This window comes from Camelus dromedarius, chromosome 25, assembly GCF_036321535.1.
Source record: "Camelus dromedarius isolate mCamDro1 chromosome 25, mCamDro1.pat, whole genome shotgun sequence".
Classification (NCBI taxonomy): domain Eukaryota; kingdom Metazoa; phylum Chordata; class Mammalia; order Artiodactyla; family Camelidae; genus Camelus; species Camelus dromedarius.
In genome coordinates, this window is record NC_087460.1 from 28,148,159 (window position 1) to 28,166,275 (window position 18,117).

General features: G+C 43.9%; 2 long non-coding RNA genes across 3 annotated transcripts; one reads left to right on the forward strand and one right to left on the reverse strand.

Moving 5' to 3' along the window:
• Positions 1-8,120: 8,120 nt before the first annotated feature.
• LOC135318487 (uncharacterized) lies at positions 8,121-11,837 on the reverse strand. Of its 2 annotated transcripts, none has more exons than XR_010377860.1 (3): positions 11,332-11,837; positions 9,863-9,997; positions 8,121-8,246 (listed from the first exon to the last, which is right to left on the reverse strand). It is a non-coding gene; the product is annotated as an uncharacterized LOC135318487 (long non-coding RNA). The 2 variants fall into 2 exon arrangements; XR_010377861.1 differs by having other exon boundaries at positions 8,121-8,254.
• A 330-nt stretch (positions 11,838-12,167) lies between these two features.
• On the forward strand, positions 12,168-16,934 carry LOC135319338 (uncharacterized). Its single transcript, XR_010377864.1, has 2 exons — positions 12,168-12,376; positions 15,151-16,934. It is a non-coding gene; the product is annotated as an uncharacterized LOC135319338 (long non-coding RNA).
• The last annotated feature ends 1,183 nt before the right edge of the window (positions 16,935-18,117 follow it).

An 18,117-nucleotide genomic window follows, 5' to 3' on the forward strand; every position in this document is an offset into this window, starting at 1 on the left:
ACAAATTAAACTTATTAAACTTCTTCATTTTTTTAAAGCTTTTCATTTCCAAGCATTAAACCAAAGGATGTTAAAAAACTTGATAACCCAATTACAGCCTGATATTCCAAACGGACAATTTAAACCAAAGTCACTTTCAGAGCTAATCAATGAATTCATCAAAAAGCCTCCTTTCTGATCTAAGCATACTGAGGTCTTTGGAGATGAATTCAAACTCTAGTTATGTTCAAATCAGTCTTTCTTTTCTGTAAATAATAAGCACAGTAGTTCTGTCATTTCTCCACTTTTTAAGATTTTTAAATAATATGTTAATGAATCACACACTAGCACAGATGCTTTTGAAAACACTGCAGAATTACTTTAGTTTAATTTATCAAGCTCCAGGGCTGAGTTTAAGTTTTGGGCAACATAAAGCCTGACTTTAGCCTTCTGTCTGAGTCACACTGTAAAAGACCTTTAACTCACATTAATAGTGCGGGGCCACGCTGTCCTATGCGCGGCGCTGGGAGAGCTCTGCATGTGCTTTATATTATCTCATTTAGTCCTAACAACCCTGGGAAGGACATGGTTTTTACATCCACATGTGATGAGGCCCATAGTGAAAAAGGATAATTAACTCATTCCAGGCCACATAGCTAAAAATGACACTGCCTTACTAATGAATCTTCTGCCGCCACAGTGTGAATATATTTTATGAGGGAAATGAGAAGTGAACTAGCAACACGGTGCTGGCTCCAGGTACGCATAGTGCTTCCAACCACGAGATTGTTGCAAATTACCCACTACTACTAGTGAGACAAGTCCTTCTCAGGCATACAGGATGTCATGCAAAGGTCTATTATTAGACCCTTAACTGACCTAAAAAGCATGACATTTTAAAAGTCTCATAAGATAGATACATTCTTCCAAAAATAAACCAGCAATGTGTCTTGATACTTCACATTTGGCCCAAAATATTGATGCATTCAAAGTATTATCCTAGGGTGATCTGCTCAGAGGAAAGGCTAAGTGACAGAAAAATATTCTGCATCATTAATATTCCCTAATTTCATAGCCGTCATGCAGAAAGGAGCATTCAGCATGACTCAGGCTCCAAAAGACACAAGCTCAGAAAGTGCTGCCTCCTGCCTGAAGCCACCCAGGTCTCCAGTAGCCAAACTTCAGCTGGAAAAAAAGGCGGCAGAGGCCACACAGCAAAGCAACAGACACTTCATGCTATCTGACTGATCTGGCAGCTGTCCCTTAGGTGATAGGGGAAAAGCAAAATATAAGATACCCAAGCAGTAAGGACTCTTGTGCATTTGTATTATTTTTCAAAAGCCTGCATTGCAGGATAGCACAACACAAACATAGGATCTTGTATTTACTTGTATCAACTTACAATTTTAGAGAAATCAATTGTTACTCAAAACTTTTTAAGGGAATATTTTAGAAAAACTGTCATACATTGGTTTGTCTCTCAGGATCCAGATCAAGGACAGATGTTCCCTCATGATAATTCATAAATTCTGAAGGTAGAGTAGGAGGAAATTTTAAATATATTTGTGGGTAAAAGTATAATTATTAGAAAATATATATCCCATAGTGTTCAGGAAATGTCATGTTGATTTAGGAAATACACTCTAAACACATGTGAAAGGGAGCATGATAAAGTGCCCAGGAGGGGTCAGGAGAAAGCAGGGAAAACCTACAACTACATGAAGGCATAAGACGGGCTGGGTTTCTACTTAGTGTGAAAAAGTCTCAATGGTGAAAGGTTTAGCAGCAAGAGTTCATTATTTGAAAACAACTTTACTCATCTGTTTGTAATGAAAATTCAACTACACTAAAAAGAAAAAATAAGCCAATGTTCCACTCTTCCCTGGTCCACTGAAAGTGTCAACAATATGGAACATTTCTATTTGGGATATTTGCAGATATGAGAGAAACACCTTGTGTCTTTTAAATTGCCACCCATCCTTAAGCCTGAGAATGAAAAATTACTTAAAAGGCAAAAAAAAAAAAAAAAAAAGAAAGCTTTTCAAAAAGAGCAAGGAAAGAATCATCTCCTAATGAATAGGAAAGTAACTTTACAGTGACCTTCTTTCTAAAAGGTATACTAAAAGTGTCAGTTTATATAAAACTGTCAGGCACCTTTCTTAAAGGAAGAGGAATTGAAGTATCTATTACATGTGTAGAAATATTATGTAAAGTAAAAGCAGGCTTGACAATAACTAACAAGTGTCACTATTGGAAGAGTAATCCTTTCCCCTGACGGAAACTTGGGAACCCAAAGATAAATAAGATTTATGAAACCAGGCAAAAATATACCATCATCCAACGTAGCTATTCGTTGACATATGAAAAAAGTGTTGTGGTGCTAGCTATGATGTAAAATTGACCAAAGTGAATTATCCTTTCTAAACAACACTTGTGAGATAGAGTCACTTAGGAAATAAAGGCCCCGCACTGCCGTCACCCCAGGCTGTGGCAGCTCTCTAACGCGCACGCGCACACGCCGTGCGGGGTCGCCTAGGAAACAGCAGCCGCCGGTAGCAGGACCGGACGGCGGAGCGGGACTCCGCACGCCGCGCCGGGCGCTGCAGGAGGTCAAGGCTCTAAGACGCATAAGTATCAAACCTCAGTGTTCTTACAGTTTGATGAATAATCCCATCTGGTTCAAACAGACCATAAGCACTTCTAATTTCACATCTAAAGTAAGTGCTTTTTTACAACTTATTTTCAGAATCTTTCAAAATTATACCCAGAAGTTTCTTCAGATACTCCAAAGACACTTCTGGCCATGATGCACAGCCATTATATCACTATGTGGTACCTTTTATATTATGGTATCTTTGAACAAGAAATGCAAGTGTCCCTACTTTTTGGCTGCATCCCTTCATAGATGGCATTGCCCATGTTCCTCAGTCCATGGTTTTCATTACAACGGAGGCAAAAGTAACTTGAACAGCAGACTCTGTGCAGAATTTTTTTAAGACAGACCCCAAGGAACACATCTCACTTAGAAAACAGAGGCCACCTGAAATAGCCAATCTCAGCTTTGCAGTAGTGGGATGCTCAGACTGCATGCAGGTGCACTTGGCAGTTGTCCACATCAGGGGTCCATAAACTATGAGCCAAATCCATCCTACCTCCAGTTTTTATGCATAAGGTTTTATTAGAACGCAGTCACCTTGATTCACCTACAGATTGTCTGTGGCTGCATTTGCACTACAAAAGCAGAACTGAATCATTGTGACAGGACCATATGGTCCACAAATCTAAAATATTTACTAACTGGTCCATCACCAAAAAAAACCACAAAAACAAAAAACAAAAAAAAAGTTTGCCAACCCCTCCTCTACACAACGAGATGCCAGAGGCAGCACAAGAATACTCCAAGTACCATCTCCAATGTACACGCATTGGGTTGCTGCTAGCCTAGGTATGGGCTGCTAGTTCATCTGGTGTCAAACACACAAACACAAATGCACACTCCTAAGCCTTTTTTATCATCTCATATCAATCCCAAAGTTGCCAGGGCAAAGCACATGACGTTACCATTTCCAACTACCAGAGTCCCACCCTTCCCACTGCCTTTACTAGTAAATTATGTTAACCCAAAAAGGCTGCCCTTTAAAGTTCATCAGACGATGATTTCACTTGCATAAAAATGTTGTGGAAGATAGCGGATGAGGAGGGAATTTGCCCATATGAAACCTGTTCAAGAACCACCTTAGATCTAGCTCCCCGTCTAAATAGATCTTCCCTGGAAGTTCTGCCATTGGAACAGTCATTCCTAAGAAAAGGCCAAAGAAGCTACAAAGGAGGTGGTGAATTCAAACTAAGGAACACAAGATAGTATGGCTATATAGATTCCCTACCTCACAATCCTCAATCCTTGTTGGCATCAACAGTAAATTCCACTCTTCACAATGAAAATTTTTAAATAGTTTGAAATTTTTAAAAAATCAGTCTTCCAGCATCTTATGCTTCAAAAATGTCAGGAGTTTTTATGTGTCAAGTTGGTTTTATCTGTTAGTTTTTTAATAAAAAGATTTTTTAAAGGCATTTTCAGCAATGCTCTGCCAGCAAAGGGCTGTCCCATCCACTGTATGGGACACAAAGACGCACACCACCAGCCAGCAGGAGAAGCAGCCTTCTTTGCCAGCTATTTTAGCCCCACTTCATCATGTTGGGGACAAAACTCAGCATGATAATGAAAGGCAAATTTTAAAAACATGAATTTGGTGAAACAGATCTGTCCTTTACGTATAAGTTCCTTAACAGTGAAATCCTACATATTCTTCTGAACTTAACCTCAAGAGACTTACATACCCTACAAAAAGCTTGCCAGTAGTTTCAAAAATAATCATGTGTCCTGAGACTGGCTGTTCCTCCCTTTTCCACCTCAAGTTTTACTCACTTTAGAAGCATCTATTTTAGGGAGAGTCTCATCCATCTCTGTTCTTACTGTACCTTTGCTAACTTTAACAGGTTCTCCTCTCCCAAGTAAAAATACCCATTTGTCAGCTCTTTGCTCTCCATCAGTGCTCTTGAGAAACCTTAATACTTTGATAATGACTTCCAATTCTACATTTTCAGCATATTACTCATTATTTTACTGTCTTGAGATTTCATCGGTATCCAACTTCAACTCGAAAATTTAATGTCCATAACAAAGTCCACTGCCCCATTTCTGAATTACTTTGTATCACAAACCACTAACACCATGCTAATATATTGGAAGCACTTTTTCACTCCTCCATCTGTATCGCTCTTCAGTGACCATGGTATAAAAATGTTGGCTCCCTAGAAAAACAAAATCCTAATCCAGGTATAATGCCTTGGTTTAAAATACAATTTCTCTATGGTTTAAAACTACCCTCTCAGTAACATTGTTCTCAACTGATTCTTTGAGCTGTAAACACATACCCACACAAGCACAAACTGACCCTAAGCTACTCAATAACTTCCCTATGATTTCCCATCAACCAACTTCCTAATTATTTCTGCTCCCCACATCCTCCAGTTCCAAAGGTCTTCAACACTTTATCTCCACCTGCTCTTTCCTTCCACTGGCTCAGACACTCCAGTATGTTCTGTGTAGTCCAATATCAACATTTCCCCAATGAAAAATGTACAAACACACTTACATCTATAATATACCAAAAACTTTCTGGCATATAGTGGTCATAGATTAAAAACTGGTCCATTTCCCTTTCCCTACAGTTTTGTGCAATCTGTGTATCATTGTCTCTGCCATTCATAAGTAAAAGCATCTCAAAGGCAGGACCCCTAATTACTTTGTTGTTTCTTTGCTCCTAAATACACAATAAAACACTGACATGAGTTTTAACCAATCTATAGTAAAAGCAATAAAAGTCTTAAATTTACTAAGCAACTCTGATGGAGTATAATTTACATTCAAACTATTTTGTTGGGTTGTCCTCCCTTCCTCCCCCCAAAAGCAGCCTATGCAGGACTAGATTTCTCTTCCTATCTTTGTGAAACATGGGATACATGACTTCCTCATGGTCACAAAATAACAGATCCAGCAACAGTTGTCTTTGATCTCACATCTAACATTACATCCATTACACAATAATTTAATGTCAGCATCTATTTAAAATAGACAGAATTTAAGGTTCATAACAAAGGCATAACAAGAACAAGGCATATAAAGAAGAATAAAACAGCTGGAGAAGTTCCAGAGGAGGGCAAAATGATTGTAAAACAGACAAAAACAGTCAGGAACGATGACGGTAAAGAGGAATAATGAAAATCTACAAAACCAGGAAAAGATGAACTCCAGCTCGTTTTAGCATTTCTCAAAACACACGCTCGGGACTTGTCCTGGAACTTTAAAGAGACAGGTTTTAGATAAATAAATGAATTGCTAATAAAAATGAGGGCTAATAAACTTGTAGAATTTGTCACTTCAGAAGAAAAAAGTACAGGCTAAAAAGTGTTTGAGAAAGTTTTAAATAAGTTTGATCAAGGTCCTGAATGGAAAAGTTAACACAGATGACCCAGGCTTACATTCACTCCACAGAGCCTCTCTCAGCAGTGGCTTCAGAACTAAGCCCACACAGCTGTCCGGGGGCCTGTGATCCTCAGTATGGTACTGTCTGCATTGTTATGTAAAATTCCACCTGTGCCTAACCCTTAAAGTCTGCGTAAATATACAAAATATTCATTATCTTCATCCTCCTTAATTTGGCACTCTGAGAGGATACTTAAAATACAAATCAAAGATTCTATAGACTTCTCCTTTAAAGTAACAAAAGGGGATAAAAAATCATCCTCATTTAATAGAGAAGACAACTGAAATAAGTCACAAGTCATTCCACCAATTAAAAAATGCTGTCGATTAGGACATATGCTACTCAGGGAAAAAAATTTGGCTAAGGAAAAATGAAATATCTTTTTAAAAAACTGGTTAAAGTACTAAATGCTCTCCCCCAAGTCAGTTATGATTCCTAAGAACCCCAAGTTTCCTGAGTAACTGATCTGTTACCACATCCTGCTGATACGCAAGGAACTGCACCCAGGAAATGAGAAGGTAAAAAGCTCCTGTACTGAAATGAAAACTCTCAAGGAAGAATGCAGAAAAGAAAATAAATTTTACATTCAGGGCCTCACAGAGTCAGAGGCTTCCATTTGGGAACCCAAATAAGAGTTGCCCAGAAACAAAACCTACAGCGCTGTTTCCCACCCGATGTACCAGGAAAAGCTACATACACAGAGATGTCCTCTGTGCGCACATATGCTCTGGCTTCCTCAGTTTCCTTTTGCCAATTAATGGCCAGAAACATGCAAGTGTCCACTCTGCAGAAAGACAGAACTCCTCAAAAAGAAACCTGCAGGCTTGTGTATCACACGCACAGAGAACTAAAAGGTTACACGACACAGGACTGCCTGATGCCTTCTGCCCGCAGTGAGGACTCAGGTACCCCGCTCATCTATATGCTCCCAACACTCCAGGAAAACAACGGCAAAACACTGCAGGATGCACGGGCACCCTCCCCCTTCCCAGAGCCACTCACACTTTACAGAAGAGCCAGAGCTCTTTAGGTGGGCTGGTTCCCTTCCTCCTCGGGATGGAGGCGGCAGCTGCGGCAGGGCCCGCGCCTTACTGAGGAAGAAGCGAAGCGGGGCTGGTACCGCTAAGCCGGGCAGCCACCCAGGTCTTTTCAGTGCCGACAGAGCAGAGGAGGCAGCGGCCCCACTTCCATCCTCTTCTCTTTCTGGGCCTCTTCAGGCTGCGTCTTCTGCCGGTTCTGGTCCACTTGTCCCTGGACAGTCAGGTTTGGGATGCTCTGTATTTTGATTTTAATAAAGTTCCCTCTGGGCGAAGGCTGCAGTCGGCCCTCCAGGTCCCCCCAAACCAGAAGCCCTCGGGGCTGGGGTTGGGGTGGGGCTCTAAGACCTCCTCCCAGAGTCCCGCCGAGGAGCCAGGGTCCAGTGACTGGTTGAGGGGGAAGACCCCAAAGGGGGCAGAGGGGAGGGGGAGAGAAGGAAAGGATGGCGGCGCCGGTCCTGCTGATCCCGCTGCCCGGGCCACTACTTCATATTGGGGTCCCCGCCCACACCCCTGGCTAGGGGGTGGTGGCCAAACTTGGGGTCCCGGCTCATTTACTCAGGGTCGAGATGCTATAGACGCAGGAGGGTGGCGGAGATGACACCGAGGTGGGGGATCCAGCCAGCTCCGCTCGGCGCCGCCCCGGCTTCCGGCTCCCACAGGTGTCGCTGCGGCTGGGACCCCCTCCCTCCACCTTGGGGGTCCCTTGCCTCACGCCCCAGGATGAGACAGGGGCTCCGGCCCCTTCTCAGCCCCCTCTCACCGCGGAGCCGCTGAGGAGCCCCGCCCGAGGTAGCCGCCTCCCGGCCCCCCGGCCGCAGGCTCGGGCTCCGGCGTGTGCAGATGCCGCTGCCGAAGGGGAGGGGAGGGGAGAGACGGGGGGCCGTGGGTCCTGCTGGCCCCAGGTAGGGCGCAGGTCTCTGTTGGGCCAGTGCACAGGGTCTGGGTCCCTCGGTTGCTCCCTCGCTCTCATGCTGGCGGTGGTGGCAGCAGCTCCAGAATCTCAGCTTGCAGTCTTGCTCGCTCAGTGCCTGGGTCTGGCCTCACTCCAGAGAGAAGGGAGGAAGGAAAGCGGTCCAGACTGATGACACTTATAAGGACAATAATCCCATTCGGGAGGGCTCCACCTTCACGACCTCGTCTAATCCTAATCACCTTCCGAAGGCCTCACCTCTTAGTACCGCTGAGCATCTCATAAGGAGGAAAAGGAAGGGGGGTGGAGGGGCAGAATAGAATTTCAACTTGTGAACATTCAGTCCATAACACCCTTAAAGATGTTTTTCTTAAGAAGCCCGTCTACCCCAGAAATGAAATGCCAGTGTTATAAACCACAGAAATTTCTACCATAGTTTTTGTTTTAAATAGCAATTTAAAACAAATTTGGTATGAAAATATTGGTAACATGTAGAATTTTCTTTTTGGCTTCTTAAAGTTTAAAACTTCTAGCTATGTAATTCCAGGATCATTTTTAATAAATGAATTTGTGATCTCTAGATGACTGGCTTTTAATTTCTTACACTATCATTGCAAAACACATCATATTAGTGACATTTTAACCTCTTTTTTTAGACCCATGTGTAAGAATGATGATTAATTTCCCTTTTACAACCACAAATTATTTTTATTTAGTTTAAAACAATCTGAAACTTACAGAAAACTGCAACTAGAATATAAAGAACTTTTTTTTTAATCTTGAACACCCATTTGGGATTGAGTTACCAACCTGACTGTAGTTCCCTGAGGCAGCTCCAACCTTAGCTCCCTTTCTCAGGGGTGGGAGGTGGGAAGACGTGGACTATACCTGGCCCGATCTGCACAATAACTCCTCCATCATTTGCATTTCTGTTGTTCTGGGTGGGGGCAGTTAAGGTCTTGGCCCCAAATTCTGGGCCAAAGGCAGAACTCATGCAAACTGTCCCCTGCCCCAGGAAGTGCAGTTTCTCAAGTCGGTGGGAGGAAAAAGGCACACCCGCAGCAGAGCAGGGGCAGCAGAGGGGAGTGACCCCAAATTTAAAACCCTGAGGAGCGGGTCTGAGGACAGTCTTGGCCCTGCTGTCCCGAGCATGAAGTGAGCATCCAGGCCTCACCTACATTTGCCTCTGAATTTCGTGCTTTCCCAGAACGTCTAAGGGGTGGACTTCAGCCCCCAGGCTGTCACATGACCCACTATGGTCATGTGATTCACGGACACCGGGGACAGTGGTTAGTGTCTTTTCACCTCTCTGAGCACAGGTTGGAGTGGCAGTGGTTTCCCAGGACAACCTGGCTGGTAGGAGCAATCTCCGCTGCCCTGGTGGAGGCTCTGTGGCCTCCTCTGTGCTCCTGGGAGTAGTGCAGTGACAACAAGGTCACCAGAGCCGAAGCAGGAGTGACAGGTGTGGTGGGCCCACCCATGGCTTCCTGGGAAGTGCAGGTTAGCTTCCCTAAACCTTGTATTTCCTCACTTCTCATCTCTCCCTAACCTTCTCCTCTAATGTCCTTTCAGCTTTCTGCTTTACAAGGGGAAGCCTGGGGGAAAAAAGTAACTTATTGGATGATTTCCAATCTGCACTTTCCATGTGTAAAGCCCAGTGTGGGCTTTGTGAGAGAAACGCAAACCTGTGAGAAAGAACTCTGTTGTTAGGATAAGGGACTGTGATCCACCATCTAGTGGACAAGAATTGAAAATACACAAGCAGGTTTTCCTTTTCCCTTGTCTAGAAAAACAAGTGTCCCAGAAGCGCACAGCCTAGACCTAGGCTCCAGCCTTCGGCAGTGAGTAACCAAAAGCTATGACTGGAGCCGAGACTAGGTCCTTACCTCCTGGATGCGCTTCCTGGTCCTTCTGCTGCAGCTCGCTAAGGGTTCATAATACTCCCGGTCGTGGGTTTCCATGAAGAATTCTTGGGAGAGGATCTTCCAGCCTCAGGTGTCCAGGTCGTGGCCCAAGCAGACCTGAAGTCGATGATGTTAGGTAGTTAGATAGAAATGAGCACTGGGCAGGGGGAGAGAAAGGGGGAAGGAACAATCCAGGAAATAACAGTATGTATGCATTCAGGATAAGGGACTCCAGAAATTTTTGCTTTCTCTAAATGACGGCCAGCAAAAGAAGCCACTTAAAATCAAAATGCTGCAGCTGCATATAAGAGAAGGACCCGGTGTAACTTGAATCAATGCTCATTGTAATGTAATTAACATTACAGTCTGAGCCCCCTCCCATTGGTTTCTCTATGTGCTTCATGGGTAAAAACCTGCCCAAAAGGGGATGGGCATGCCAGAGCACAAGGAACCTGAGCTGTCAATCAACCAGAGCAAAAGGAACTTGAGTTGTCAATCAGCTTGTTCACTCAAAGAACCTGAGCCATCACACACACACACACACGCGGGCGCGCGCGCGCGCCCCTAAGCCAGAATATAAGACAGAAAAACAAAGGAGCAGCGCCATTTTTCCTCTCTTGGATTGGCCAGCTCCCAATTCTTGGGAAAGTACTATTTTTTACTACCTTTTTATTTTACTAATAAAAATCTGACTTATATCACACTTTCTTTCTCTCGTTAAAAATTCTTTCTTTGAGGGATGACTAAGAAACGAGGTAATTCTTATTTCCCTTTTCCCAGTAACAGTAACAGTGGCGATCGCCTGCTCAGTCACCTCCGGGACGCCCCCAAACAGCACTGTCCACATGCCCAAGATCTCCTCGGGGAATATCAGCAAGCACGGCTCCAGCTGCGAGTTCACGGGGCTTGGCTGCTGGTGCACTGAGCGCAGATCCTGGAAGAAGCGCCCGGCCCAGCTTCACGCCTTGGCGGGGACTCCAGCTCCACAGCGGGCGTCCGATGCTCCATGACCGAGAGTCCCAGGTATGCCGGATCCGCCTCATCCTCCCTCACAATTTCTAGCACCTCAATCTAGGTGACCATTCTGCAGGCGCTCACTATCCGCACTGAGGACACCTGGGCCTCCATAGGCTCCAAGGGGGCTGCCACAGAGGCACATCTCTACCTGCAGATGTGCTCAGGATCGGGCTGGACTTGGCCCACACTGGGATCCAGAGAGGGCTTCCCACCTCTTTTCCAGACAAACTTCAGGGCAGCAGGTCCCCTCGAAGGCTGCACATGCTCCATGGAGAGCCACCCTCCGTCCAGGACGGGAGCTTCTGGGGCCCAGTGCTTCTGCCCTGAGTCACTGAGGCAGCGGCCTCAGGCCAACCCCTGCCTGCTGTGCTGCACAGCCTGCAGGTCCTGTTGGACATGGGTGTGCCAGGCTTGGCGCCCCATCCCGCACCCACCTGACCGCTGGTGCCGCTCCTCTGCCTCTGGGCCATCCGGTTGTAGCAGGTTATGACAAACTTGCCCTCAATCTCATTCCAGGAGATGATGAAGATGAACTTGTGCTTCTTCCGCTTGTAGAACACATGCAGCCGCCAGGCAACCCAGTCCAACTGGAGTCTCTCCTTGAGCGCCAAAAACATGGTGGCTCCAGGGCCAGGCCCCGGGGAAAGGGTCACCAGCCCTGCCCGCCAACGGACTCAGCCACTGGCCGTGCCGTGCCCAACAGCACCCCCGCCCCCACCGCTCACCCTTGCCAGGCACCTTCAGCCATCCTAAAACGCTGGGGGTGCTCTCCCTGCTTGCTCGCCCGCCTCTCTGCCCTCCGACCGCCCCGCTCCTTTGTGGCGCAGCTTGCGGGAAAGAGAACACGCCCCCAGGAGCATGTAGTTCACTCGGTCACGTGAGGGGGTATCTGTTTACAAGCCCCGAGCTGCCGCAGCGCCTGGCGCCAGCCCTAGCCACCCACTGGGGCGAGGCCGCGGTGCTGCACCTGCGGGGCTCCGGAGGTGAGGCGCGGTTCCGTGGGGCCAGGCAGGTGGTCGGGAACCGTGTGTGTGTCTCCACCGCTAGTACCAAGGCCGATCTCCCCGCTCCTCCTCCTCCTCTTCCCGGCAGCCAGGAGCTAGCTTGACGGAGGGTCGCGTCTCCTAAACTTTGTGCCTCAGTATTGTCACAATGTCGCCAGTCGGCTGCTTAGGCTCCACTAGGATGTAAACACGGACACGTGCCGCACTCCGGTGCCGCGGTAGCGGCGGCAGCGCGCACAGCCGCCCGCGCCCGTTGGCCCCGCCCCCAGCACCCCCGCCCCGCCCGCTGGCTGCTGCGAGCCCCTCCCTTCTTCCTTCCGCGGAGCCGCCTGCAGGCTGGAGCCGCTGATTGGCCGGCGGTGAGAGTGGCAGGTGCGCCCTGCAGTAGAGGTGGCCTCCGAACCCAGGAAAAGAGGAACAAAGACGGAGGGACTGAGAAGTTTTGAACTCCATTTATTCAAAGGGACCCTCAAGTGTAAGTTTTCTTCCATTCACCCGGAGGGATAACTTCTAAATTCAGAAAGTACTCCGTATCATATGAACTATGTGCTTTATTTTATTGAGACCCCCTAGGCTGTTGAATTCTCTCCTAACATCCTTATGATACAATTTTTAAGATATGAAAGGAAGGTGTCTGAAGACAACTCAGTAGAACTCCGAAACAAAATAAAATTAAGTGAAAGTTAAAAAAAAAAAGAAAGAAACAAATAGAGGAAGGAAGGGAGGAAGGAAGAAAGGAAGAAAGAAAATACAGAGAGACACCCCAAGCCCTACTACCTCACAGCACCTCTGTGGTTTCCCGCTACCTCTCCTTTTCCTCCATTCTACAGTGGCATCTTACAATTATTTTCTTGGGTTTTTATTTTATTTTTGCCATTGCTTCCTTTAAAAAAATAAGAACTTAATACACACTGGAGTTTCAGAGGACAGCATTTAGGATACTGAAAGGAAAATTGACAGCAGTTGAAATCAGTGTTGTCAGACGTAGTTAAGGACCTTATCATGTCTGTCCTGAACTTTTCATTCAGCAAGTGTTTATTGAGATACAAATGTGTACATGCCAGGAACTGTGCCCTATGATAAAGATGTGAATAATAATGGAGCTTTTTTAAAGCTACTATTTACTGAGCACTTAAGTTGAGAGGAGCTGTACACGCATTACTTCACTTAACCCTTACAATCTACAAGAGAGATCAATGAAATTTATATACTTTTTCCAATATGTGCTAAATGGGCTAGGACAGTCATAATCCCTGCCCCAGTAGAGTGTTTGGTCTTAGTGGAGCAGATAGATAAGTGATCTGACAATTGCAATTCTGTATGGCAACAGCTGCCATAGGAGAGGTACATGTGGCTTAAAGACATTGGAGGCCACCTCAACCCCTGGGAAGATGGAGAAAGCTTCCTAGAGGAAATAGAGGCTAAATTTGACCTAAAGCACCTAAAGGATGAGGCAGCAAAGGTTGATGAAGAGAAACCGGCCACTTTCAGTGAGAAAAACCCATGTGAAAAGCTGCACAATGTCTCTGTTATCCCCCCATAATACAGACAGATAAAGTGAAGCACAGAAATTAAGTAACTTGCTCAAAGTCATGGTGGCTGAACCAGAATTCAAAGCTTGTTTTCACTTCCTTGCTTATCCAACTTCCTTTCTCTCATCCTCCCAGTGGTCTTTTGTCAATACTCTGAACCCTTGAACAACAGGGGTTGAACTGTGAAGGTCTATATATACACAGATTTTTCCCCAGTAAATACATGGAGAGCAGATTCCTAACATCAGCTGTCACAATGCAAAACCCAGGGCCTGCACCCAATTTCTGGATTTGTTTAATTTGAACAGACCCAGATACCATTGGCTAAAATGGAGGGTGAGTGCCCGTGAGAAAGGACTCTTTAATGACAAGAATAATTATAAACATTCTACCTACCCTTCTACAAAGGGCCTTATGAGAAAACTGTACCAAACACTTATTGGACTTAAATGATGCCCAGATAAATAAAAAGGTCTTCAGGAGGCCCAGGCAGTTGTGCAAGTTTCCTGGAATCTCAGGCCATGTGAACCAGCAGATCTGATGATAGCTAGAAATAGCTGTGCTGATTAAAGAGAAAAAAATGTTGGCCTGGTTCACATGTGGGTTAGGGTGGCATACTGATGGCAGCCATAAGTGAACAGTTGTCACACTACAGCTGCACTCAGAGCTTGCCCTAAAGGAACGCATCCCTAAAGGGACATCCTCCCAGTTGGAAGAGCTCCAAACAGAACAATTCATACATTACATTATATGGAGGCAGAAGTGGCCTGAGCTATGGATATGCATAGACTACTGGGAAGTAGCAAATGACTTTTTGTCAGGGGCTTTGGTAAAGCAAGAAAAAAAAAAGAACAGAGACAAGGAAATCTGGGGAAAGAGGCAAGTGGATGGATCTCTGGGGGCAGATAGATAGCATGCAGACCATTGTCTCTTGTTAGTGCCCACCAAAGAGCACTCTCTGAATAGAGGACTCTCAGCAATCAACTGGACAGCTTAGTTTGCTCTGTGAGTGTGAACTATACTCCATCCTTAACCTTTAGCGGTCCCCTGTTTGGACGATTGGTGCATGAACAGATATGACACCATGGCTGGGAAGAGCCGTGGGCACAGCAGACTGGGTTCCCTCTCCCTAATGCAGATCTAGACCCTGCTCCTTTCTGAGTACCCAGCTTGTCAACAGTAGAGCCTGGTCCTGAGTCTGTGATATATTATCCCTCAAGGAGACCAGCCAGCCATTGGCTGTCAGATTAACTTTATTGGATCCCTTCCACTCTAGAGATGGCAACAGTTCATCCTTGCTAGAATGTAAACCTACAATGGTAATGCATTTTAATTCTCTGCCAGCAAAGCCTCCACCAGCACCATGAATTTGGGGCTTACAAAATGCCTTATTTATTGGCACAACATCCTCTACAACACTGTGTTTTAGGGATTAATTTATGACAAAAGTGAAACTAGGGGTGCATGAGCACAGATTCCACTAGGATTACCATCTGTCCCATCACCTAGAAGGAGTTGATCTGATATAGTGGTTGGATGAGCTGTTGATGGCTCAGCTCAAGTTTCAGGTTGGGGAAAGTGTGTGCTATGTGTGTTGTATTGATGGCTGACATATGGTGCTGTCCTGTCAGGAACCAAGAGGTGAGAGTACAAATGGCCCCATTTACCATTACTCCTAGTGACTCAATTTCAAAGTTTATGCTTCCTGTGTCTGAAGTTTTAGGCTCTACTGGATTGGAGATCTTGGTTCCCAAGAAGGAAAACACTTCCACCAGAGGACAACATAAGCATTCCACAGGATCTGACTATCATCTAGCCACTTTGGGCTCCTAATTCCAGTGATTGGCCTTCTCATTCCTGGATCATCAAGCAAAATAGAATTAATATGTTAATATATTTTCAAGATTAACTTGCCCTTATTAACGTGAAGAACCTGGGCCACTGCTGTATAGTGGAGGCAGGAAGGAATAGTCACAAACTTCATTGATGCATCACCTGGTGTTTTGTGACAAGTGATAATGGTATCTTGGCATTTACAGCAACTATGTCCTCATGGAGGTAAAGCAAATCAAACCTAGATGAAGGTCTGGCTCACTCTACCAGGCAGGCAACCTTAGATCAGCTGAGACACTGGTCAAAGATGAGAGAAATTTAGAATTAGTGGTGGGGAGGAGAGATGCTGACTCTCAGCAAGGCTTTGGGAGCAGCTGTAGCCACCAGGATATTCCACAAACCCTCTTATAGAGATTGCAGCTGGCCAGCACCTGGAAGGAGACTCAGGGGCAGATTAGAGTTAAGGGAGAGAAAAGGTGGGTCTGAGGAGTCCTAAGGCTCTAGTGCACCAGCACCCACTCTGAGCATCACTTAGCACCCTCCTGGCCCCGTGTCCTACTGCAGGCACCTGTCCTACTGCCAGTTCTTGGAGGCTTTGACCAGCTTCCTGCAGGTGCAACTGGGGAGTCCCTTACTCTGGCTAAGGTGTGAGCCTCTCCTTTCCTTTCCTGGAAGTTTCTGACAAGAAATGCAGGATGCGGAATGTGCAGCCTACAAGTGCTTATGTGATAGTCAAAGTCCAAGGGCCACTAAATCCATGGCAGGTGGAAGCCTGTGGGAAAAGCCTTCTCTTCATTTCCTGGCTTTGATGAGGCCTCCCAGAAAGACTGTGGACTCCAGCACAGGTCGGCCATGGTCATTGTGATAACATATCCATACTTCAGCATTTCCTTTTTCCCTGTTTTCACCACCTTGTTCATTATTCCTACTCTATGGGTCACATTCCCAGATAAATTCCCTGTGAGGAGGCCTTTTTGGGAGGAATTCATGTCAAGACAGTAGTCTTATTAACTAAGTTGAAGTAATGAATTCAAATAATTCAGATCTTAATATACAATTTTGCTTCCTTATTCATATGTACAGGATTTAGGAAAAATGATGGTTTTGTAAATTAAAATAATTGTTTCAACTTAGCCAAACTTTATTCAATTTCCATTTGAAAGCTAGTAGTTGCAGGAGTAGGTTGTTATATCAATAAAATGTTCATTTTACTGTATGTAATGTGCACACATACACTTTGAGATTTATACACTGTGAATAAGAGGGAATTCTTATGCTTTGAATTAGTATGAAATTGTCCAACACTCTATATTGTTGAATAATTAATACCGTTACATTCTCAAGGTAAATAAATATGAAAAGAAGGGAAATGATCTTCAGTAACAAGGTAAATGGAATTTGTGGCATTATTTCTGTTGATATTTGTAATGTCAATTTACATTTCCAACATCAGAGGTCATGAAAGATAAATGGTGAAAAGAAAATTTGAGCTTTGTTGAAAAACTGAAGTTTGAAATCTGAACTGTAACATTCTTAGTTTTTTTTTTGTTTTTGTTTTTTTGTTTTGTTTTGTTTTTTTACAAAGGAAGAGCCACAGTCTACTTAATTTTATATGTAAAGGAAGAAAAATAATTTTTAATAATAAACTTAACTGATAGATTACAAAAACATGAGGTTCTTATTTGACTTTGGTTCTTTCAAATTTTAGTTTAAGAATAAAATTGTAAATGCAAAATGGTGACTGTCTTGGGAATATATAATATTTATTTCAGCTGGGTTTGTGGGTCTGTAATTGATGGAAATTATCCCACATATTAAAAAAGAAAGGAAATAAATACAATTAATACTTAGAAATATTTAGGAATACACTTCTTTGTGAAAATAATATCCACTTCATAAAGCATAATAAAGTGTGTTTCAAAGTTTTCATTTGAGAAACTGACAATGCAAAGTGTATCAAATATCTTATTGATAATAAATTTTAATAGAAGTGTCTAGTATTGATATATATTTTGTTATAGGTAGCATGTGTTGATTTAAAACCTTTCTTGCTCTAAGTAAATGATTAGAAATTAAAAAATAACAGTGAGTTAAAATCATTATTTGAGTTTAAAAAAAGCACAGAAGTCATCACTTGTCATGACACTTTTTGGGAAATAGTAATAATTTTAAAAACCTTCTTATAAAATGAAGATATGTTTCTTATAAAATGAAAATAATATGTTTGCATTATCTTAGTTTCATATGTTTTCAAAAATTCTGTGACACATTAAATAAGGAAGTCACAAGAAGACAACTGCTGTGTGAATTTACTTGTATGAGGTATCTGGAGTAGACATTCATAGAGACAGAAAGGAAAATGGTGGGTCTGTGCATTATTTACTGGGTATGGGATTTCAGTTTTGCAAGATTTGAAAAGAGTTCTGAAGATTCTACAACAATGTGCTTGTTCTTAACATTGCTAATCTGTACACCTAAAATAGTTAAGATAGTGAATTTTATGTTATGAGTATTTTACCACTATTTTTTTAAATGGGAGATAAAAAATACTGTGCATATAAATTGACATCAGACAATCAAAATCCTGGTAGGGGGAAATTGTATTTGACTTACACAAGAAATTTAGATTAAAATGTGACACCATCCACCCAAGATTCCTCATTGATCCAACAAGTGTAACAAAAGAATCCACACCATATTGTCATGAGGAATAAATGAATTAAAACATTTAAAACTGCTCATCGGTGACTGTACATCACAATGCTCAATGCCCGTTAGCTCTCGTGTTGTTGTGAAACACGTCCTCGTATGCTGCGCCTAGTACCCAGATTTAATACCTATTATTATCATC